The sequence below is a fragment of the Anas acuta genome, chromosome 11, assembly GCF_963932015.1.
Source record: "Anas acuta chromosome 11, bAnaAcu1.1, whole genome shotgun sequence".
NCBI lineage: Eukaryota > Metazoa > Chordata > Aves > Anseriformes > Anatidae > Anas > Anas acuta.
The window spans coordinates 7,002,424-7,027,075 of record NC_088989.1 but is presented as its reverse complement, the minus strand read 5'-3'; the positions used below and the strand labels follow the sequence as shown (position 1 = coordinate 7,027,075).

At 40.5% G+C, this 24,652-nt stretch overlaps 1 long non-coding RNA gene across 8 annotated transcripts in view; it reads right to left on the bottom strand.

Annotated features, from left to right (window-relative positions):
- Positions 1 to 24,652, bottom strand: part of LOC137862387 (uncharacterized) — a 63,345-nt gene that overhangs the window by 8,097 nt on the left and 30,596 nt on the right. For 5 of the 8 annotated variants that reach the window (XR_011100221.1, XR_011100219.1, XR_011100225.1 and 2 more), the window contains 4 exons: positions 12,321 to 12,406; positions 7,955 to 8,093; positions 3,111 to 3,475; positions 1,992 to 2,111 (listed from right to left, as the gene is read on the bottom strand). This is a non-coding gene — a long non-coding RNA (uncharacterized lncRNA). Of the gene's footprint in view, positions 1 to 1,991; positions 2,112 to 3,110; positions 3,476 to 7,954; positions 8,094 to 12,320; positions 12,407 to 16,510; positions 16,640 to 17,729; positions 17,787 to 24,652 lie in introns of all 8 variants that reach the window. The other 3 variants (XR_011100223.1, XR_011100220.1, XR_011100224.1) reach the window with 3 other exon arrangements.

Below are 24,652 nucleotides of genomic sequence, written 5' to 3'. Positions count from 1 at the left end.
GCCCATGAAGTAAATAATACAACCAGGCCAGAAAGAAAAGAGGAAATGTCTAAAAGAAGAAAAGGGACAAATGAGTCCCTTTTGAGCTGCAAAGAATGCACTGAGTTTGTGTCTGGTACATTTTGCTTCATTTCCAGTAATTCACGCCCTGCAAGATTTCTAGAAACAAATAGATCAAGCATTTACCAAAAAACCCACACTAGCTGAGCCACTGCAGCCAATGAAAAAGTGGATCCAAGCAAGCAGACAGAAAAACACAAGATTTCTAACAGTTTTGACAGCCAAAACTGATTGTCACTGGGCCAACGCAAAGAATTTTCCCACTTCTGATTTTGAATGACAAGAGCAAACAGGATCATTTCTTCTGTCCCTGAACTCTCTGTCAGTAGGATTCCTCCCCCCACTGCAAACCTCAGCCAGCACCTTGGGTCAAGCTCTGTATTTCCTTTTAGTAGCTGAGCAGTGCTTAGTGCATGGCTGGAACTAACCAAGCATCCAAAGGCAAGCCAGATGAAGTTGTGAAAGTAGCAAACCTCTCAGCATATGATGTCCCCCAGCAAGGAGATTTTTAGGTGCTCCAGGAGAGACAGAACATATACTGCTGGCAGAGACCAGGCAGCCCAGGTACGATGCTGGAGAGGACTTTGGAGGAGCTCTGAAACAGAAAATCTAGTCAGAGTGAGAGTGGGAAAGACAATAGGGAGACAAAAAGAAAATGAAGAGTGGGTGAGAATTAAAAAAAAAAAAAAAAGAAAAAAAAGAGCTGCATAAAATTAATATATAAATGATAATAACAAAATAATGCTCATTCACAGCATCGTTATGAACAAGCAGTAGCTGCTTATGAGCAAAGTCTTCCCAGGACCATTTCCCACATCTACCTTTTCCATTAAGGCAGAGTAATTGTCGTGGAGCACACGCTGTTCATGTGCATATGCCCAGTGACTGTGAAAATCAAAACTGTGTCTGTTACACAAATATTAGGAAATGACTCTCTAGATAAGCTGTGCATGTATTCGCAAGTAAAATATGCGGCCATACCAGTTTGTGCACACAAAACACACAATTTGTACGTGCAAATAGGAGCTCCAGGCAGGTTAATACTTTACACGAGACCAAACTCTGAACCAGCAACACAAATCCATAGGAACAGTCACTACGGCCACATCACCAAATAACAGCATAACAACCACCCTGAAAAAGCCACATTTAATTTCTATTTGAGCTGGTTTCACAAACCTTCCTTGATTCTCTCATCCGTGAGTAGATCTCAGACAAGAAGTCTCTTATCCTGACCATCAAATGCATAGCATGGGAAGCTCAGGTTTTATTAAGCCCTATAAACTATCACATTTCTACCCCTTTCTGACAGAAGTCACTTAGAAAGTTAAAAACTGTATCAATAGCAGAGAGTTATTTCCCTAATGAGGTTTTCATGTAATTGGCACTTTCTTGTGATTTTGGTGTAAAGAAAAAGACTCAGTTTCTCACATATATATGCAAACTTTGGGTCATAAATGCCAGCTGATTACCCGTGGTATTCTTCTACAGCACAAGCTGACAGTAAATAATAGCAAGCTTTCTAGTTGTTGTGAACAGACATTATAGCTTATTAAATCAGTCCACTGTTAGCTCAGCAATTCTCTGTTTCTATACAGTGATTTTTTCTGATTAACAATGTCCATATCAGTCTCCTGGGCATGGTTCGTACCAAGAAGACATGCTAGAAAATTGCATTTGGTCTCTGCTTTTCCATCTCTTCTCAGGTTTTGTTTTCTTTTAAGTTTAAGAAGTTTTTGATTAAAGAAATTATTTCCGTTCTTTGGGAGGTTGAATCAAAAGTCACTAAAATCTCCGAAAGTCCTTTAATTAATGTACTGGGGCTTTACATTAGACTTTCAATTAGAAACAGTAAGCACAGGAGTATAAAGAAACAAAAGTTAAGGGGCGGGTGGGCAGGAGGTGGAAGTGTTTCATGAACATTTACAAACCTCTAAGGTTTCATTTGGCTTTATGTTAACTTTGGGTCAAAGGTTTGGGTCAGCTTTTATTCTCCTTGGTCCCCATTCACCCTGATCTTCTTTTCCAAAGCGTGAATCCTGACAGATGCCCTGTGAAGAGAGAAAAATCAGTCTGAAAAGCTGGACTCAAGCTAAATGACAGGGCACCTATTTTGCAGTTTGTTTTCATGCTGCAGCGCCTGCAATTCCCTCAGCCAAATCAGCACTGTGTTTGAGTGTATCCTGCTGATATTTTAGCAAAATGTAATAAGAGTCCATATGACAATTAGTGCTGCTGCTTGACATCTCCTGCATACCACCTCAATGGTGAAAAATGGCAAAGCTGAGCCTTAGGATGGTGCCACTGCCAAGACAAGACAGCTGCGGTTGCCATCATAAAACTACTCAGGGACAGTATTTTGCAGAGCAGAGGTGAAAGGGAAAGCCTGCCCCAGGGAAATGGATAGTTTGTCCTCCAAAAGTGGCAGAGCTCCAGGGTCGCCCAGCCACCATCCCACCAGCCTTGGCTTCATGGTGACAGGATGGGGCTGAGGCAGTGAGAAATGGGCTTTGGCATTCAGGACTAAGTGATACAAATGATGCGAGTCTGTAAGGAGAGATAGTATCTTCACATTAATTTGTTATTATTATTATTATTTAATTTTCTGTTGATATAGTGGGGAAATCAGAGCAGCTTCTGGCATGTCTTCTAGCTAACTTCAAAGGTACATACAAGGGGAAAACAGTTACTGAATTTAACTAAATTATGCTAATCAATTGGACAATTTGAGGGAAAATAAGAAGGTATCAGGAACCTGGGAGGAAAGAAGGATGTTTGCAAGCAGAGATGATGAAGTGTGTAGCCTGGGGGCACAGCAGGAGGAACAGGTGTCGCTCAGCCCTCGAGCAGGAACTGCACGAACAACTCATCTCCCTCTGCTTCATCCCCAGCTCCCTGCCTCTGCCTTATGCCCCCATCCATCCCTGCCTCAGCAGCACCAGCAGGGCCTTTGCAGGTCTCTCTAACCCTGGCTGAGAGCTGGATTAACACCAAGCACCTTCTGCACCACTTTATGTAGGCCTTCCACATGGGGCAGGCGTGTTACTCACACCTTGGCTTGATGGAGACTTCCCTCTTGCCACGGGACAAGCCAGCTGGGCGCTTGGCAGGATGAGCGCAGTCCCACAGCCTCGACTCAGAGGCGTTCCCACTTTGGCAAAGGGTCGGGAACGTGGCCACAGAAAACAGAGACCAAAGCAGGTTCCCGACCTCCTTCTGCAGCAGGGAGCACGGGGGAGCAGGTCACAACCATGCAACCTGCACGGGCAGGGCGCTGAGCAGCGAACGGGCTTGTTCCTCCCAGTCAACTTTTCCACTCTTCCAGCTTTAACCTTTCCTCCCTCTTTTTCTCCATTCTTGACACGCAGACCCAGAGGATTTTTTTTTCCCCTCTTCCATTTCTGTCAATAACACACTGTGTTTATGCGAAACAACATTACTCGCCATGGTTTTGAAATCAGCTCGGGGCATAATCGCTGTCTCGTGACACCTATTTTGGAGGCTGCATTTAGGAAACTTTTTCATCCATGAATATTTGAAGATTACTATATTCAAGTCACTTTCAAACATGAAATGCTTTTGCATCTCAGAGGAATTACACTGTAGTACTATAATCCTTTATATTAATCATTTCCTTTTCTGATTTAAATTCAGACTATGGATTTATACTTTTACTTCTCATCGATAAACAGCACTTTTCACATTAGCATGCCCTCAATGATGTTGACAGTGAACAACAGAAAGTAGCTGTACCTTTTATGTCAGGACTTGAAAAAAATATTTCCCAGGTGTTCTTTCCACTTTTATATCATTTTTAAACTCTCAATATTCTCTAAAGTTTCACCTTCTACAGAACCTTCTAAATTTTTCAGGACTTGCTCTTTTCAGACACCCAAGTGATGTCCTTGTGGAGTCAATGATGACTCCATGGGTCAAGGCAGCCCCAAACACCTGGCAACTTTTTCTCCCTTGAGAGTATTTATACGAGAATTATGAAGCCCTAATTCAAACAGAGGGACTGGATGCTTTTCACTGCACACATAAAAGTAGCTCCATTGTAACTAACTAGTAAGATGAGATAATTTAAAGCAAATATTTCCTTTGTCCCGTACAAATAATAATATTTTCAGTGTTCACATTCAAGTGGCTAAACAACAAAAATAAATATTTTTTTTCCATAATAAAAAGTTATGTTCTTAGAGTAAACAGCAACAAACCAGGCTGCTGGAAATTTGCTTGCTGGCAAAGGGTGCAGTGGAGCTGTTGGGGAGTTTTAGCCATGAGTCAGGAATACACGGGGCAACCTGGGCAACTCTCTTTGGAAAAATTAAAAGTTCTCCTGAGAAGAATGCATGTTATTGCTACTGATTGACTCCAAACAAGAAATTCCTGCAACAATTTTACCGAACATGTTCTCTTGGACCCCATTCATGCTTGGGAAGGTGCATTTCCCTTGTTGCTGCCACATTCACCCCCCCTGATGTGTTGAACCCAAGAGGTTTGTCTACGTTGTGGTGCTAGATTGCTCCTTATACCCACTCTGAAAGCAAAAAATGGCACTGCAGCAAACTGCAAGACAGTTTAAGGCCCATTTTCACAGCTCTAATGAGATATTTTCCCATCAGTAAAAATCAGGGAAGGAGGATTCAACTCTTCCTTTGTCTGAGAATCAATTCTTTGACATCCCATAGACACAGTTGCTCAGGGTACACTCAGAAGACCCTAGTATGTTCTCAGCTCAGTTCCTGAGCATGCTTACCTTTAAAAACATGAACTGCTTTTGGTGCCATTTGTGCCTGATTTTTAAAAAGATTTTTTTTCCAATTATTTTTTTTTCCAATTAAATAAGGACATACCTGTATGTATTCCCACGCTTCCTCGGAGTTTTGGGAGAATCACAGGTAAATGGCTCTTGATGAAACACAAGCACCGTGTACGGGTGCAGGATTTCAGAGCCAGCTTTCCGGGATTAGATGTCCCTGGCTAACCTCAGCTGTTTGGCATTATTTTGGAACTTGGCCCTGGCAGGTGAGGGGGAACCACCAGGAGGAGAACAAAAGGGTTTCTCTCCCTTCTGCCCTTGCCTCCTCCCTTCTCGGCCTTGGGCAAATGTGGTTTTAATTCAGAAATACAAATGTCTTCTCCAAGTTACACCAGGGAAGAAGTAGGGGGAAAGGACAGATGAAAAAAAATCAATTGGATTATAATTTATCAGGCTTTTTTACTGTGAAATTGAACTGGAAAGTCTTAACATCTGCAGAGATGAGCAAGTGGGTGAGCTGGAGAAGGGCTGGGGGTGCTGGAGCTCACCAGCAACGTAAAGTACTTCTCTGCTACTCTAAACCAGCCTCTAATTTTTGGTTTTCTTCAAGGCCAGTTTTTTTTTTTTTTTTCTGATATAAAGAAACCTGTGATCCAACATAGCCAGGAGTCTAGGGACTGTTCTTGGTGTGCTTTGAACAAAGGGTGGCACTGAAAGCTGCTTGTGACTGTTAAGTGGTTAAGAGCCATTTTTTCCCCTACGTTATCCCCCACCTTGTGCTTTTGGAAATCTCCAGGCTGGGAGCTATTTTTGTTTCCTGCAGGTTATGACAGCCACAAAGCCAAGGCTGCGTACGTGCTACAGCTCTGACAGCAGACGTGAATAACAGAAAAACGCTCCGAACACAAGAAGCCACTCGGCGCGCTCGCTGTACTTTCCTAATGTATGTGACATTGACATAATGCGCCCCGAGGCGTTTTGGATCAGACAGCGTTTTCCTGTTCCACGTGCTGGTTTTATGAACAGCAATCAAGTTGTGAAACACATGTAGGCAGCGTGTGTGGCAGGCGGCCTCCTGTCCCACGCACCAGCAGGACGCAGAGCCACAGTGAAGGCACTGCTCCTGGCCTGAGCCCTTTTGGCCATCACAGGACATGGCTTCGGGTCCCCAGCAGGGCTTGTGGTGGTGCTACTGGGATGCTGCCGCAGGGTGATAGTGTTACCGTGTCATTTTATCTGTCTGTGCAACACAGCAGCTAAAAACTGATTTGTGATGCACAGATGCACAACCAGGTATGTTGTGGTAGGGCCGACCCAAGTTGAGTTTGTTCCTCATCACTGCGCAAAATTTTAAACTTATTTCCCAAGCACACAGGTTAGATTGGAGCATCGCAGCTCGGCAGAGACCATCACAAGCCTCTCTTTCCTAGGCTGTGAGGCAGCATCCCATCAGTCTGCCCCAGGTCTGGGAGCTGTGGTAGTGAATCACCAGCACAGACAACCACATCTCTCCCTCCACACCACCGTCGTTCAAGAGGAAACATCAATTTCTATATGGACAGGAAGCAGGACTAATCCCTTTGTGATTTCCTCCTCTAACCCCATTTCCCTGACACCCCATTCCAGCTTTCATCCTCCTATCTGGGCTATTTAGTCTAGAGAAGGGAAGGCGGAGAGGAGACATAATAACAGTCTTCAATTATGTAAAAGGCTTCTGCAAAGAGGGAGGCAATAAATTGTGGTCCACATCCACGGGGAAAGCACAAAAAGTAATGGGCTCAAACACAACAGGGGAGACTTAAGTTCAGCACTATAAAAACTTCCCTGCTGCAAGGATCATTGGGCACTAGAGATCACTTGGGGAGGCTGAGGGTTCGCTGCTGCTGGCAGGGTTAGAGAAACACATTAAACAAACAAGTGTCAGGAATGGTTTGTGTAGGGTCAGATGAGATGATCTCCTCGGGTCTCTTCCAGCCCTGTTTCTTTCGTGCTGCACTGATAACAGTCCCAGCTTTGTTCCATGGAGGCTGTCCACAGCAGAGCCACAGAGATATCCATCACACAGGGAGGAGCGAGTGCACCACCATGGCCTGCAGCTGGCATGCCCATGTGTCAGGCTCCTTCCCTCATAGTCTCCTATGCCATAGTCTACTGGTAGAGCCTGGTCTTGCACAGCCCTTCCAAGAAGCAGCATCCTCCAAGATGCTCTACTCTGATAGGCACTTCTTGCCAAATCAAGCTAAAACCAGGACCGATCACATGTTTACTCAAGGATATCCTTAAGTGCTTTGCTGGACTGGGGCCTTATCCAGCTACATTTCAGGCTCTGGAAGGTCAGTAGGGATTGATTAACCTCTCTGCATGACCTGGGGGCTGGATGTCTACATCTGTCAAAATGGAGACATTTTACTGAAGATAATTTTTCTCTGTTTCAGATATCTTAGGCAGTAAAGCTGGCCAGTAACTCCAAAATCAGAGAACAGCCACTACTTTTTAATCAGCAAAAAAGATGCAGATGAATCTTAACAGATTTAATTTATATCATTACTGCTGATGAAGTTGGTAACCTTTAGCAAGGAGACATGGATCAATAGCTATTAGAGAAGCAGCAGCTGCAGATATCTAAATGGGCATGGACTAGGAAGTGAGGTGTAAAAGGTAATAGCAGAATATTTAAACCAGATGAAAGCTATAAGGTAGGTTAGTGACCTTGAAAGAACCAGATAAGTAAAAAAGTAGAGAAGGGCAACAATGATTTATATACTTGCCCTGCACAAATATTACAATGCTTATTGAAGGGTGTAGTAAATTACGAACAAAGTAGAGATTTATTAGATTAATGGCAAGGGAATTTATACAAGGTTTGCTTCTTTGGAAAGTAGGTAAGAGAAACAAGTTTTATATTAACTCTTTTGTTTCTAGGCTTGAACATATATATATATATATATATATATATATATATATTTTTTTTTTTTTTTGCCATGGAGTAACCTGATTTTCACTTGGTCACTGCAGATCTGTTTCCAGATCCTTGTGACACTGATAAAGCTCAATGCATGGAAAAAGCAATGGACACCAGGAAAGGGTACCCATGGAGGTGGAGGTACTAAGTGATAAAATCTGGTAGCTCACCAAAGACTTGTTTCTGCCACTGTGGAAACGAGGGAGTTTGGGGTTATTCAGGAGGTTCACTTTAACTCCCAAACCTTTATCATGATCACTCTGGTGATGTCCAGACCCACCTTGGTCTCAGATCTCACAGTGCTGGTATCTAAAACAGATAACAGAAGACAACCACTTCATATAAGTTTTAAATCTAACAAGGCAGGGCAAAGCTTGATAGGAGAGCAAAGGGCCACAGCAAGGTCACACCAAAATGGGCAGGGTCCCTGAATCTCATTTCTCCCTCTGATGCCACATCTAGGGAGAAGTGAATGAAACCTATGTGTACAAAACCAAACTTTTTGAATTGGCTTAAAGAATTCTATTAAGGAAAAATAAAAAGAAGAATTAAAGTGCACTCTAGAGAGTTTTTAATATACGTAGTTCTGTATGTAAAACACATAATTAATCTCAGCCTCTTTATATCAGTGGGAAGTACAAACCGTCCAGCACTCATAATTGCATATAGAAACATATTTATAATCACACTAAGTCCCCGCATTGACTTTCACAACTTCTTTGACCACTGTCATCTAGAAAACAGCTAACTCTACAAGGAGAGCACCGGGGCACAGTCTGACCCCGTTAATCAGGGCATGGTCAGCTGCATTACTGGGATACACACCCCAGCCTGCTGAGCATTAGGGGCCATGATTGCCTTTTGCTGCGGGAGTGACTGGCGATGCCCTCCTCCGGCCCTGAGACTGCATTTAGTGAAATCAGTGGCCAAATCCTTACTGTTGTCATCAGGGTCAGGCCTGAGGAGCTGGCACTACACGGTGTGCTGCTCATTATTCTCACCTCACCATGCACAGGTGACCCAAAACCTGATCCACAGCCCAGCGAGCCCCTTTTGGGCTTCACTATGCTCTGGATCGAGCCCCAGGAGAACAATTAGAATCAACGAGCTCAAATAAAAATGAATTATTGCGAGCATATTTCTAATCATTTTTATTTGTTCCTCTCTGCTCCCTGTAAGAGCCCTCACCCAGGTGTGATGCAGCCAAAGGAAGTCTTAGCTAAAAGAGGATTGTGGGTTAATATTCATACTCAAAAGATCTGCTAACAGGGGAAAAATACGATAGCTAAGAAAAAAATATTCAACAGCAACACCACCTGCAGAGAACTATTTTTTCAGGTAGGATAGTGCAGATACAGCTATTATGGAAACATGAACCTTCAGCTCCTTTACATAATTCTGTTTTTCCTTCCTTGACTTGAAAAAGTGAAATATGCTAATAATCCACTCTAATTCATCTCCCCTGAAGTTTTGTTTGAGCAAACTAACTCATTCTACTTGAACTCCATAATTCCTATGTAATTATTTTCAGTTATGTTCTCTTTAAGTCTCCACAGGCTTCTAATGAATTTAAGAAAACGTATGGTCTCTTGGAATTACCTGCTGTAGTTTCCCTACTGGTGTAAGCTTGAATTTAGGTGGTGGCTAAGCTCATTTTCAAAAATCATTATTAAAACTCTCTGCAGTCCATGGTTGTGATATGGACAAGAAGCTTTCCCCCATGCACTCCCATGTCTCATCCTAAACCATTCTGGGCTCTAGTATGTAAAGACTGGAGTATTTCAACTCTTTATTATTTTATTTTTCCTGAAAGAAGAAATGGATAAATATATATTTATTGGAACCCAGCAGCCACAGTTACTCCTTGAAACCATGCCCTACGATGTGCGTGTGCAGGGAAGGTGATCCCATGGGATGTGGTTTGGACAACTTGAATTAATCTGGGGAACTGAAAGCTAGGATGGAGCCCATTACTTCCATTCAGCAGTGACACTGCCTGAAAATGTGCTCTTTTGCCATGAGAAAAGGCAAAAACAGAGGCACGAGAAAAAGGAGGACAACTCCTTTCACCCCACGCTCCCTCCTTCCCCTGCTGCACCTCCATGAGAAATGGAAAGTCCCTCACACCTGCAAGGTCTGCCAGTGGCCTCATTTCCTCTCTCCTCCACATCCTCCCACAGAAATGGCTCTATCTGTTCCACAGAAGTAACTCAACAAACTTTTCAATGAAATATTTCAAAATCATCTGTATATGAAAGCCAGGGATTTGTTTTCCTAAGGAATTTGCATTTTCTGAACATTGTAGTAAACTATTTTTAAAGGAAATTTGTAATTCTTTGGTAAATCTATGCCCTTACAATCTCATCTTCCCTGCAAGCAAGCCACATCCAGATGTATTTATTGGAAGTTCAACATTTGTATTTATTTTCTGACTTAAACAGTAATTAAAACAAAACAAAACATCTCAAATGTTAAGATAAACTAAAACATTTTGGTCTGATGGTGCAAAAAAAGTGTCATGATTGCAAAACAGTGAAATACTCACCCAAATAAGAAATTATAAAACATTGATATAAACTATAATTTGATATAAATTATAAAACACTGACATAAAAAAAAAAGTAATTTGAACTCATCACAATGAAATACAATAGTCAATACCACCTTAACATGAAACATTAAAAATGTCAAAGTAACACCTGTCTGTGAAATGCTTGATTGTTATGAAATTGTTTCCTACAGAAAATGGTCCCACAGAACTTTTTAACTCTATTTAATCAGGGCAGAAATCAAAGAAGAAGATTCTCATTTCCTTTTCTAAATGAAAAATGTCCATTTCATGAGGGAAAGGTCAGCTGTTCAACAGAGTGCTGGTGCACTTTAAAAAGCTTGAAATCTGCACCTGGACTTCCTCACATCCTCAATATTCCCCTCCCTCAGCCCGGCTGGGAATTGCTGTTTAATACTACATTTCTTGTTCTTTGTACCTCCATTACTCTGCTAGCTGCATCTTTCTTAAAAAATTATTCCTGTAGCATTTGTTGCATTATATATAATAAATACTGCTTTATGTCACAATCCCAGCTAGACAGCTATAGTTGTATTAAATATATACTGTGACGAGTCTAATTAATAGCCATCCAACCACATTACAAATAACCTCAAAGTCAGTCCAATGAACATTGCAATAAATTCGGGTTTGCCTGAACATCTGTATAAATACCAGTAATAAGACAGATCAGAAAGGCCAACTGGACTAAATAAGTTTGATTTTGGAAAAAATCTATAAGCAATAACACTTCATTCTCCTTAGTGGGGAGAAGTATTCAGCAAAGAATATAACATGAGCAAAGGGAGAGGTTCCTGAACATACTGCAGTTTATTTAGATGAGAAAAATGAGGTATGCAAAGCAGGACGTGTTTAACTAAATATCTATGGAAGTTGCACAATCTTTGCATGCATTAGAAGAGGAATCACTTTGTCTATTAACAAGCTCCTATTGCCAACAACATTACCAGTAGCTGCAAACATCTACTGAATGAGGCAGACAGATACATTTTTTTTTTTTTTTTTCTGGGTGGGAACTGCAGCCCAGTATTGTCTGCCAAATCTTTTGGAAAATATTCCAAGTATTTGGCTGACTATTCACTAGCCTTATCAATACCGCCACATCAGCACTTCTTCACCTACCAACCACTTTTTACTGCTTTAGACTGACAGAAACCAAGAGCACTTCATGCAGCCCCAGCAGGAAGAGGAGGACTGTCCCCACCTTGCATGCTGTGACTGCTGAGCCACAACAAGTGCCATCTGCACCCTGCTATGTAGCTTAAGGAGGTAGGTTGTTCATCTGTGTTTTACCACATAGAAAACATTTTGCATTCCCACTGCTCAGGTTTAGACAGCTTTAAGATCCTCCCTGGATTTGCTTTCCCATTAACAAAAAGGCCATTCCCCGGGAGCTGTAATGACAATACTCAACACAGTTCTGTGTTTATTCTCCTCTGCTTAGATTAGATTCTTTTAGTTTTAGATTTGTTTTAGTTTGTTTAGGAAAAAAATATATTCTGTTCATAGGAAGCTTTTAGTATCACTCCTGGTTCCCTAACTGTCTCCTCCTGGAGCCCTGGGATCAGGAGATAATGCTACCAGTTTCCCCCCATGTCAGTCCACTCAGAAAAAAGACAAGTTACACAACAGCTCTACTGTTGCACAAAGCATGTTCATAAGCATCTGCATAATCCAACATTTTCCACAGGGTGAGACTAATGGGTCATGTAGTCCACATCAGTTCTGGTAAAGACTGTAGGGGCACAGTTAAAATATGAGAAACAGGAAATACTTCTTCCCCATTCACCGTCACCCATCATTGATTCACATTGAAGGTATTCAACAGGAACTGAAACCTTGGGCAGAGCACTGTTAATAGGAAAACAGCAACTTTCCAGGAGCCCATAGACCACGGCAGTAGAATGAACCATACATGCTTACGTGGAGAGCACAATAACACAATTACCTTGAGAGAACACAATTACCTTGTGTTCTGTTCCTTGGGACAGCACTACACAGTGAGTTTGAAATCATCAGCTGTGTCATTTGAGCTTCCCAGGAGGTGACATATCTGCAAGAGACAAGACCAAAGCTGTTTACCCTGATAAGTAATTCCATTGTTCCTTCCTTCTCTCTGTGGCTGCCCAGCCTCAGACTGCCCCACACATCTCTCCATGGGATGCAACATTTGCTTGTATTTGACAGTGTCTTTCTCCTCTGTGTGTGTCTGGGCATGGAAGGAGCAGCCTTGGACTTCCTCAGGTTTTACATGGTGGCATCAAAATCAACAGACCACTGAAGAGTTCTCAGCAAAACGTGGGACCAGCAGATTTTAGGCAGAAAAAGTGGGGACAGAAGACCATTTTTTTCCACTGATTGCTTTATAGCAATGTCTTATTAAAAGTTAAGTATAGATATAGGGAAGTACAAACCTCAATTAATAAGTCAGAGCCTGCATGTATCTAATTATATTTATACACCCTATTGGACCTTACTTAAAAATTTTAGTCCCAGTCCCAATACTCAAGTTTGCCTGGGAAGCCTCAAAGCAATGATCACCAGTGAAGTTACTTGTCAGGCTCTCAGGCTCAAACAGTCCAGGTTGTTCTGTCTGTTATCAGAGTTTATTTTTTGGACTTTTAGACTCCAGAGGCTTCCTGCTGCAGAGCAGTAAGGCAACAAGGAGGATCCACTGATTTGTGGCAAAACACTTCAAGAGGGGGAACCTTCTCAGTGATTTCACTGTCTGTCTGTCACCACATGACATGTTGCAAAGGTTAATTTGTTTTGAAATTCCCATTTTTAATTTGCATTACTGATCAATCTAGCAATTATAAATGTTAATCTATTCTTCAGTGGACTAAAATTCAGATATTGAGACTGCTGCAATAAATAAGAATTCCACCACTTGCTGTTATTTATTAAGAATTGAGCAATACTGAGAACCCACTGAGTCAGAACAGTGAAATAAGCATGCTCTCAAAACACACCCTTAATTAGTTTCAAAGCAGGATGGACCAATTTATATCACTTTGATTTAAATCAGTTTAGTTCATTGTGATTTAAATCAGAACCAAGAAATCTGAATTCAGATAAGTTCAATTTGTACTGCATTTGTGCCTTTTAACAGATATTCAGAAGAAAGAGTTATTCTCAAAGACTCACAATGAACAGAAATGCTTAATTGCAAACAAGGGTAGCTTTGATATTATAGTTAATACTTGTTTTTGTTAACTAAGAGAACACATTAAGACTATATGTACATCAATATGTACATCTGCATTTATTTTGTTTTGATTTTTACATTTCTTTTGGGAGAAAATAGGACATGACATTTTTAGTCATCCAATTACCTTTTTAAAGTGCTTTGTGTCATGCTGCTTCTAAACAGAAGTATACAGAGAACTCTTTAAAAAGACCTAAATTGTGTCATGAACATTTTAGGAAATATTATTTAAAAAAATAATTACATTTCAAGGTAATTGATGTACCTAAGAATAGAAATAGTATCAGCAATTAACCATCTGAGCTATTTTTTTTTACGTGTTTCCATGTTCTCTAAGATCAGAATTGATCGATCTCAGACTCCCACACACCCTTTTTACTCATAAGATGGAAGAGGGTAAACAAATTTTCCTGTTTTTTCAACTCCTAGTTGTTTTCACAACTTGCAATATTCTAGTCATTACCTGATGAAAAAAGAATAAAATAAAAAGAAAATGTTCCTTTTGCACCTGCAAAAGAGGCTACATCTGTCAAAAGCTAGTTTATTACTCAAGAAGCTCCAATTCCAGGTGTCTAGCTAGTAATTTCCCCAGTTTAGTGATTTGACATTCTTCAGAATTTTGGCAGTGAGTATACACTCAACGGTTATTTTTATGGAAGGGTTTATCAACAGGAAAAAAATAATTTTATTTTAGTCGTTTATAATGAGTTTAGGCTGCCATCATTCCAGAATATGTCTTAAATTTTAATTTTAAGAAGAGAAGTATATTAATTTAAAAATTAAATGGTGAAATGATGCATGTTGTAAAAATACACAAAGGTCATCACTAAAGAGCAACTGACAGAAGGACAAGAACCAGAATGGATTAATTCACATCTGTTTTAGAAGGAAACCCCACAGAAACACTCCAGATTCCAATTTAGATTTATTTATTTTGTCCAGAGGATTTCCCTCCACCCTCAGATGAGAAATGAGCCCATCATGATCTGAGGCATCATTTCCTTCATCAGAAAGGCTTGCTGCTCTACAAACATAGAGCACAGACTCATCCCACATTGACTTTTTTTAATTGCTTCACATCCCACGGTGTCTTTTTCAGCCTTGGGGATGCCAGCAGGACGTTTGGTCCTTAGCCCTGGAAAAGGACAAGTTCCCCAGGAGAGTAAGAATTTGAAACCATTTTAATTCAATAAACTAGTTTTTACCCAGTTTTGAGCAGAGGAATATGCATGTCAGAGCTGAGGAACGCTAGGACCAGGGAGGAACAGACCTGCGATGGAGCAGGACACAAAACATCCAGCTAATATTTCTATAAGGCCCTGGAGAAGTACTTCCCAAACAAGCAAAAACCTGAATAAAAAAATAAATAAACTTGATAAATAAATAGAAAGCTTTACAAAAGGGTAAAACATTTATGTAGAATAAAATATTTGCTTATTCCATCTTCCAGAACAGACACAGACTAAAACATTGTACTCCAAAAGTGGTAATTGAAGAGCTGTCACCACACTGCAGCTAAAGACATACACCCATGCCTTCCCCTCAGCAACATCTTCTTTTCAGATGAAAACCACCACAGTTTACAGTCCATCTCTGCAAGTCTCAGGCTACCCAGAAATGACAACTTAAATGCACAGATTGGACAAAAAGTGATCAGCAAATACCTCAGTCATGTCTTTAGCGAGATGCAAAGTAAAGGGTTCATACAAGACCAATGAAATACTTTAAAACCTTAGAGAGTAGCTACAGGTGTTATGTCTGCTAAGTTAGCAGGTCTGCAAAGCTTGCATAGGGGAATCATTGAACAATTTTGCAAAGGAGGCTCTTGATACACAGATGTCATTTCTAATGTTTTAGGAAACATACGAAATTCCAGCAACCATTGAATCAAGTCTGAATGCCTTTCTGAAAGATGTGCATTAGTCAAATATAAACCATTCAGTAAATATATGGAAAAAGTAATGCCCTGGAAGAAATAAACAAGTGATATATACCGCATCAGACTAAACAAGCTAGCTGTTCTTTCTTGGCCGTGCACTACCTTTTAAAACATTGGAAAATGATCATAAAGAAAAGTTTGAAAAATAAAATAAAATGGAAATAAATGGTTTGTTTTTTCCTACCACTCATATCCTCTGACTGTGCACTGAACCAGTGCACAGCAGCCTAGAGCCTGACACACCATCTTGCTTTAATCTCTTCCTGTTGACAATGAAAAATGTTATACAAATGTTATACAGAAGATATGCAATATCTGGTCATCAGGAAATCACCTCCCTGTATGAGGATTCTTCATCTGTGCAAAGCTAAAGCCAAGGAAAAGAGCCTGCCCGTCCCAGGCAGCACACACTGAGCCAGGCAGGGATGCCTGAAGAACCACTGTGCTCCTGGATCCTCACGTTTGGAACAAGCTTGGCATGCTCCAAAACAGCCAGTGCTCAACTGACAGCGAATGAGGTATGTCTCATTCCTACCTGAACCTGAACTCAGGTCAGCTCTCCTAATGACTGTGTTGTTAAAAATCAGCTGGGTGTAGGAGCTAATCAAGATGCCTATGCTAGTTGGATGCTTCACCTCCTGCGTGGGGAGGGAAAATGAAGAGAGGAAAAACTAGCTGACAACAAGAAAATTGAGAAGCAGTAACTCATACAGAACTGGCCCAGAAATAACCAGATTCCAAACTCCTTTATTTGTTCCTGGACTGGGTCCATTCTGACCAGATAAACTCCTCCTCAGTACAATACACAGCTTTGGACATTGCCGTAATGAAGTGATGGGTCACACTGGTGCTATTGCATGCAGGATTTATAAGAAGACATCGCCTGAAATTGGGGAATGGAGGGGGCAGATTTCAGTTGGGCTATGAAAACAAGTTTGTAAGGCAAGTTTAAACGTGTGGGATGAAATCAATCACGTTAAGGTGCTCTGCATGGGTGTAGCTCCGCTCACCTGAGAAGGATTCCAGCATACCTCAGTACAGAATCTGATCAGTTAGGAATTAATCCATAGAGCAGGTACATCTATTAACAGAAGCAGGCACACCTCCTACAGGTAATTCAGCATATTTCCTCTCCGTCCCTGAAAAGAAAATGTTCAGTGCAGACACAAAAGCTGCCTACCCTGTCGATCACCTCTCCTCTCCTGCTTGGCATGTTACTCACATTCTTCATTCAGCAACAGATGTGCATAGCTGGTCAAATACTCAAAGATGTTTGTCAAAGTTTTCCTAAGGCTTTTCATCTCCCTGCTTTCCTGTGCCCAAATATAAGTCACCTCTGCTGGCTTTTGAAGCAGATTAATTCAGAGCACAGCTACAGAACTGGCAGGTAATCTGTTAGCTGGAGCTTGAAGCGGAGGATTTTTCCCTAACAAGAACAGCTAAAGGGTGGGAAAGGTATTTCTGAATTAGCACATTTTAATCCAGGTAATATATTTCCTAGAGACATACCCCTCTATTGCAAATTCATGGGAAATTCTTTTATTGGATGTGATCTGAAAAGCCACAGTAGGTGGAGGAAAGCTAATCAAAACAGAGCGTATCTCAAAAGCACAAGGGGACAGTGAATTGTAGCCTCAAGTTTTTGGGCCCTGAAGCACACTGCACCTCAATATTCCATGGGGAAAGAGGGAAGAAAACTTTTACTAACATCACTCCTGCTCATCCCTAGCCCTAAGCAACTGGATAAAAAAGGTTTTGGTGGCCCAATCACCCAACTTTTGCTGCACAATGAAATGGGAAATGGATCATATCTGCAATATCTTGGAGTTTTCTGTAAAGATGAACTCTGCATAAATTTTTAACATGAATCTCTCTCAATTATTATTTTTGTTTAATTTGAGCTGTCTCCTAGGAAACAGTCCACCCCTTTCAGCATAAAGGAGTAGGATGCCACACGTGGACAGGAACTCCTGATAACCTCCACCCCCAAAATGCTCATCCTGAAACAGAGGAGAGAAGGAAGCATGGGACCTCATCGCTGCTGGCAGTCAGTGGGACCCTGGCTCCTATTTTTGTTTCAAGAATCTTCATACTAAATTTATGCCCAAATTATGTCATATAATATCAGGCCAAGTAGATGCATGGGTTGTGAAGTGAGGTCAGGGCTTAATTTCACACATCGTGGCCCCAAGTCCCAAAACAATTTAAGGATGTAAAAAGCTTTCTTACCTCAATGAATGGGAACATTCATGTGCATGAATTCAGACAGGTAAGATCAGGATCTAACTGTACAGAAGCAAAATGATATAATGGAAGTTATTTACCATAAATACTTTTTTTCTTTTCTTTTCTTTTCTTTTCTTTTCTTTTCTTTTCTTTTCTTTTCTTTTCTTTTCTTTTCTTTTCTTTTCTTTTTTTTCCTGTTAGAGATAAAAAACAACAAACAAACAAAAAGAAATAGAAAGAAAACAGGAAGGGAAGTTTGAATTATAGCTATTTGATGGGTAACATTTGCAGAAGACAGGTTAATTCTTGTAATCCACTGATATCGTCAGCAAAGGACTAAGTCAAATATGTTTTTATTCATCTTGTATATCTATTAATACAATCCATTGCAATAGTTATTCAATATTTATGGCATGTGAGTTGCTGCATATTTCATTCTCTTTTGAAAACTGGGGTAGTTGAAATAGAACAGAAATTCTTTTTATCTGACAGAGCTTTAATCTTTCACTCATCATGATTTACCTGAACCATGGTTTGAAAAAGTAAATAAATTATTTTTTTGCAAGGTAAGGAGTTCCCAAATTAGAATTCTATAGTCATGGTTCTCAGTTATGATACACCTGCCACTCCTTATAAATAATAAGCGTGTGAAGATTGTTTTTTTCACTGACTGCATTATTTTGAGGAAATAGCATCCACCCTGCTGCACAACATTTAAAATCACTCATACTGTAGCCAAAGCAGTCACATTCCACCCTTTAGGAAGTAAAATAATCACTCGCAGCAGCCAGGAAAGACTGTCTACTCTACTTACAAGAATACACATAGTTTGTGGCTCTTCTCTCTCCACAACAGACACACAGATCCATCCTGGCACCCTCTGGGTCCAAATATCCCAGAGTAAAACAAATTCCCTAAATCTTTAGAATATACCTGGTCCTGCACTCTGTTCTTTCATCATTTGACTCTCACTGAGATTTGTAACCTAACAGCTTGTTTTGCTTGGAAATAAAGATCCACCTGAAAGTTACCTTGGAGGAGAACATCTGCAAATATAGACCTTGAGAGAAAATCACCCACCTTCTTCTAGGTGCCAACCACCTCCAAGATGTGGGCACAAGGCTGGCAACTACTGTGACTGAAAAACCTTGCTCCTTGATGCTAGCTCCTGAATGGAGATGGTCGTATATTTGTTAAGACTGGTTCCAGGTCAAGGATGAAAACAGAGATACTGAGAAGACATCAGGAAAGCCCAGGTAGAGCTAGCATGATCCACAATGCATGTTTCAGAATCAGCTGGCATTTTAGATTTCACTTATTTCATATGGGACAATTCAAATGGAGGTCTTATTACAACCTTAAAAACTGACAAGAGAAACAGGTGACAGCTCTTAGTGCTGCTGTACCATAATCCATGCTACCCCAAAATACCCTCTGAGGCAAGAAACTGAAAAACCCCATCAAGGAAACAGCTCCATAAAACACAAAAATAAAGTATAAACAGAAAAATAAAACCAGACGCCAATATGTACCCAAAGGAACTATTAAAAGCAAAATGTTTGTCAGTATAGGATGCTCCACTGCACACATCTGGTGCTCTCAGCAATACAGAACATTTCTTTAATTGCTACACCTGAGACCAAGAGCAAGAAATAAATCTAGGGGCTGATCTCAATGCATTCTGAGACAGGTGGAGATGAGTAGCAGCATGAGGATTTCATTGTCAATAACCAAGCAGTTATACATTACTGCATTAAACAGATGTGTTCAGGATACAGCTATGGGTCTATAATTTGATGTCTGTTTTTCAGTTCCTTCTGGTGCAAGACTTTGTAGGGATAACTGTGATAAGCTTCTCATTTGGTGTATATCCTTCAAGATTTTTTGCACATTCCAAAATACACATATGCAATGTCAAGTGGAAAAGGCGATGGACTACAAGTCAGAGCAGCTGCGCTGACTCCAAGCTGCTGCTTCCTCTCATGGGGTCGTTGCATGTCGCTGAACTTTTCTGTTCCTGTTTTATTTACTCAGACTGCAAGCACTGCTACAAGTTTAGGCAGCACCTTGGATCTTCAATGTCTCTAGGGCCCTTAGAAACGTGCTGCAAGTTAGTACCATCCGTTCAGAGTCACAGCCTCACCCCTTCTGAGCAATTGTGAAGCCAAAGTACTGATAGAAACAAAAGGATCCAAATATAGGCAGCAAAGCAACAAATGAGGCACCTACCACTCCTCTCACAGGTCGTACTTCTAAAGAAGAAAACGAGCTACTAGAGCTACTAGTCCTCTTACTCAACATCTATTGCCTTCACCTCTCAACAGGGTGATGAGAGGTTTCCTCAGTAGTTTAGTGAGTGGTTGGAGTCTATACAAAGGGTACTTCAGACACTACTGTTAAAATGTTCACATCCTTATTAGAAGTTATATATTTTGCTCTGAACCCAAGCCAAATACTCTGAAATGGACTATAATTTCTTTCAGGCCAACATCAAGGTTCACCTCTTCATAATGACTCAATTTGCTATAGCTTGTCCTTTCATGAGCAGTAGCACGATGTTTCCCCTTGCCAGACGCTATCATCTCCTACACATTTTCCAGCTCCATTTCATGTAGACCCCATTTTAACCCAAATTTTGAGTTCTCATCCCCGTCATTACCCATATCAACAATCGCCTCTCTTGAACTATGTCTGCCTTGGAGGATTCTTGTCCTCTGCAGAACTGAAAGTTTAGCCGTCCATTGCATTACAGCACATTTAAGGCCTGGAAAAGATACCAGGTTCCCCACTCTCATTCTTCAGGTTGGTACTCAGATATGTGCTCAGAGCTAAGTACGTTCTTATAGCTTACAAATACTAAGCACATGATTAAGAAGTATCCTTAAAACAGTCACTAGCTTTGAGCAAACACGAGGCAGTTCAGATAGTCTTTTCCATACAATTTGCCCTAGTTTGACACAATTTATTAAAAAGAAAAAACCCTTGATCTGAAAAGTGGAATGGATTTTTTCGTTATTATTATTTTTAAATGACAGAAAATTTTCCCAGGTATGATGGACCATTGCTGTGATTAATCACAGTGCAGCCAGAGCAGAGGACTGTGTGGAGTGCTCAGCAATCAAAGCCATCAGTCCTGCCTGTTGTGATCAGATTGCAGTTTTTGGCAAGCGTGGGCATCAGTTTCTTGATTTCATCTACAGAGAACAAGCAGAATAGGAGATCAACAACTCCTTTTATGAGCACCAGTGGCTCATTTTATCTGCATCTGTTGGATGTCTATACCTCTGGAACTGTGCTCTGCAGACCTTACCAAGTTCGTATTGGCAATGTCAAAAAAAATGTTACTTTAAAATCATCAAATCAGGACAAACCTGAGACTTGCTGATCATTCCCTTTGATGTTCAGGAAGCTGAAAAAAATTTGAATGTGATGGGATTTGTAAGGAATATCATGCTTTTTATTCTTTTTTCTTCCTTTTTCTTTTTTTTTTTTCTTTTTAAACACAAAGCTTGAATTTTTACCCTGAAAAATAACATCAAGCAACTTTAGATGTACTCTTGTGCTGATTCAGAAGGAAAAAAAAATCAAATCAATACTAGAACTCGAAAAAAAACAAAAACCAACAAACAAACAAAAAACCCCAACACCCTACTAATAATATTACCAAAATGAAAACCAAAACAGCCTAAAAACCTATCTGGGCTGGTCTCAAAATCTTTTCTTGCAATATAGTCATTACACAGTATCATATTTTCAAGCTATATTTTATATACATAATATTGAGCATGCACAAACTATGCCATGACAGTCAAAATTAACAAAGAATGCATATATATGAATGTTACCAAAGCATATCAAAATGAAAAATTTCATTTTCCTCCATCTTCCAGAACTTCATTCAGTGCACTTCCAGACTACATTTTTTTTTTTTTTTTGGAATGTACAATTCCTCTATCCAAAGTTTTGTGATTAGTTCAATGACATGGTAATTGTTTCTTTCCTGTTTAGAAATATCCTGAATAGGATGAAGTTCAATTTCTGGCTGCAAATACCTCTTCATAATTACCATTGTGTAACTGCTTTTTCTAAAGGATTACATTAAAATTATTTTAGGCATCTATTTCAATTTTATTTAAAATAGATTTCCTGAAGCTGAAAAACCTTTGCATTTACTTTTGGCCTTCTCCTCATTACTGCTTCACGTGTAATGATGCCATAATGATTCACTGCTTGATGTTCTCCAGTTTCAGACTTATTTATTGTAATTGCCTAATTTCTTATGAGAAAGGCAGATAAGGAAATATTTCAAGAGGCTTGTAAATAACTGCCAAGGACCACAAAACTGCAGTTTTTCTTAATTTATATCTAAAATGTTTTGCTGTGCTAGCTCAAATAATGTGTTTATATAATTTTTTTCAGTGCAGCTTGTGTCATTCATCACTCATTAAGCTCTATGAGCTACGCATCCTGTTTTAAAACTTCAAGGTATTTTTCTGGTTACCATTACTGCAATGCATTGTATTTTTTTTTTTTTTCTTTGAAAACCAGCAGTAGGGTAATGACGTGACTTTGGAGAAAAGACTCTCCTTTTGATTTAACTCCAGCTATTCTTACCTATAAATAAAAAGGGTCCCAGTCCTGCACAGTTGCATGACTCCTTGGTTTCCCAGTGCAAAAGTAGTCAGGGTTCAGTCTTTTCTGGATTTCAGCTTCTTGAGAGTTTCACTTATGATATATACTTTTTACTATTTTGTAGTTTTTGTTACACCCTTTAAAAATAGTCAAGGAGAAAATACCTATCCTGAAAGCATGACCTTGCAATATTTTTCCATTCTGCCTTCTAGCTCTAGGAGGGCATACGGGCTGGCTAATAAACGCGGTTTCCAGCACCATGCTGCTAACATGATTGATGTTGCGGGTGGCAGTGCTTATGATAATAGGGAAGTTAATGAGAAAAGCCAGGCTGGTTCATGTTTTGTAAGACTCAAAATAAAACTCAGCATTTGTCAATAGGGAAGAGACAAACACTGAAAAAGAAAGAAAGAAAGGTTACAGTCCAAAAAAGCAGGTATTGAAAACAGGAGAATGACACTGTCCTAGCTAGAAACATTGGTGAATAGTGTTGTATGTTGGCCTTGTGCAATGATGCCTTGTTTACATGGTTTATATTAATATCAGTTACTTCCTGAACTGAGACTGAGGATGTGTTGAAGTAAGGATTTGTGAGGATATTTAAAAATAGGGTGAAGAGACAGAGAGGAAAGATCAGGAGTCCAGAATAAGCACTATTGAATTTGTGTGGCACTGTGCAGACTTCTAGCTTGTTCATAGGTGAAAACTGCAGACCTTATGAAAGGAATTGTAGGCAAACAAAAACAAAAAGAGAAATATATACAAAAACACACCACCACTAAAAAATACTAAGATTTTAGTCACAGAAGTGTGGTAAATCTGGAGGAAATATCACAGAAGTGATAAGGCTGGCAATTTTAAATTCAGTCCAGTCTGCCTTCTGCATCTGCAGAGCCTTGCTTTGCAGAAATAACCATGCAAAGACAAAGGGCAGGCAGGTAAAACCCTTCTCTTCAATTACCTATGCACACAGCTTTGCAGAGATGAAATGAAACGGTGTGTGCCTTTTCCAGCAGAACCCAATGGGAAATATGGGACAGTCCCCTTTCCCTCTCCTTCTCCTGCAGATAGAGGTCCAAAAAATAAATTCTTTAGCTAGAACTATGGCTAAAGTTCACCCTAATACCGTTATGACAGGTTTTGTTCTGATACATGTGGCAGTCTGCTACGTTTGAATCTCCCTTTGACTAAAGCTACTTGTTCTCAAACACTTGACATTCCTCTTTGTAAGAGAACCATTGGGTTGGCAGAAACTTGGTGAAAGATAAAGGACCACATCCAGAAACAATTCTAACATGGCAGAGAGAGAGAGGAAAAAAAAAAAAGAAAGGATGGGTGAGCAAGTTGAAAGATATGGATTAATTGGTACTAAAGGGAATTAGTATAGATAAAGAGGAGAATAAAAGGAGTGGTTTGTCAACATGGATGGGCCTTGAATTGCCTTAAGAAAGGATCTGTACACGCATTCCTTGGTTTTCTACTTAGTCATTAATTACTTCTTGAGTCTTGCAAATACAGGCATGCTTACACCGTGTAACACAGAGCTGTGCTGGAGATCCCCAAGCCAGATACACAAAGAAACTAGCACATCTACACCCTGCAATGCTGTGCCACACAGACAAACTCAATCTGGTCACAGAAACAGTGTTACCTCACAGGAACACTTCACCTGGGCACAGCACCGTACCTGGGCCCACAGCACCCAGCTGGAGCTAGGCCAGTTGTCTTCACAAGGAGCAACGTGGTACAGCCTGGAGACGTTGCAGGGGCTGAATAGAAGAGCACAACACTTTTCTTCAAAACATAGAAAATAATTAGGCCACCTTGATGTTTTACAGAACTGATTTGTAAAGGAAACATCCAGGAAAGCAGAATGGTACTGTCTGGACAGTGAGACAGTCTTACAGTGGATATCACTGTAGATGTCAGCAGAAGTCCGGATCAAACTGGTGGCAGTCGTGCTGCCTCCCAGCTGGAGAGCCTTTCTGCTCACCAGGACCATGCAAATAGCAGCAAGAGATGTAGCAGTGAGCCAGGACCTGCCTTTTTGTTCAGTTACATTTTCCACTGCTCTCCTTGGGAACGTGGCAGAATGAGGCTCAGATAACATCAGAAGTTTCTGCCACACCGCCCAGTATTTTGGCCCACGAACACCTTGCAGCCTTGGTTTTAGTGCTGTGCTGCTGCATGAAGATACCAGCACATGGTTCCCACAGGCAGGCTCCAGAGGCTGCCTGTACTGTTCTGCAACAGCCTTCAGGGACGTGAAGTCCCTGAGAAAAAGGAACAAAACT